We start from the raw sequence: 1,091 nt of genomic DNA on the forward strand, positions 1-1,091 counted from the left end.
ATTAGTATTAGCGGGAGCATTTTTACGACATGTCGGCGGGTCCTCTGGTAGATCAGTAAAGTCTGTTTTTATTAAATTCAGATCGTTAAATTGTTCCCTGCCCAAGCGGGGATTTGAACCTGGGTCCGGTAGGACTGCAGGCCACCTCGCTACCGACTGAGCTACCACCGAGTCCTATCTTCGGGTTTGTTTGATGTCTTTGCTAGTTTGTTGCGCGTTTGTTAGTCTGCTTCTTCTTGTGGTGCTTTTCATGTTTTTAGGTTGCTATGTTGTTTGAGTCTAATTTCACTCTGTGGATTTTATGTTGCCCATTCCATGCTTTTCTTGACTTTTCTGCTTCACTGATTGGATTTCGTAGTGTGCCTTGATTATGGCTATATGGTAGGCTTTTATATTTGTGTGTGTGTGTGTGTGTGTGTGTGAATGTTCTGTGTTTGTGTGTATGTTGTGTTTGTGTATGTTTGTATATGTGTGTGTATGTTTTGTGTGTGTTTTTTGTTTGTACTCGTATGTTTCTTTGTGTGTGTGTGTGTGTGTGTGTGTGTGTGTGTGTGTGTGTGTGTATGTGTTTGCACGCGTGCGCGCGTGCCTGGGGGTGTCCAGCCGGTTCATTTGACTCGCAGGACATCAAAAGCCGCGCTTGACGAGAGACCGTGGCCATTTGTTTACTTGTGGGATATACGATCTATCTATCTATCTATATGTATGTATGTATGTATGTATGTATGTATGTATGTATGTATCTATCTATCTATCTATCTATCTATCTATCTATCTATCTATATATATATATATATATATATATATATATATATATATATTCAGAGAGAGAGAGAGAGAGAGAGAGAGAGAGAATGACGGACTGGGGGGCGAACGCATAGACAGACAGGGGAAGACAGAATATGGACTGAGAGTATTCAGAGACGTATGTGAGACAGAAGGAAACTATGAAAGCTGTGAAAGTTAAACAGACGGATGGCGAGAGAGAACTGGATGGGATGGGGATAAAAATGAAGATGCAAGAGAAAATTTGTTTGAGTGTGTGTGTGTGTGTGTGTGTGTGTGTGTGTGTGTGTGTGTGTGTGTGAAGG

Source organism: Coenobita brevimanus, chromosome 23 (genome assembly GCF_032717465.1).
Source record: "Coenobita brevimanus isolate Jiangsu-jjx chromosome 23, ASM3271746v2, whole genome shotgun sequence".
Taxonomy (NCBI): domain Eukaryota; kingdom Metazoa; phylum Arthropoda; class Malacostraca; order Decapoda; family Coenobitidae; genus Coenobita; species Coenobita brevimanus.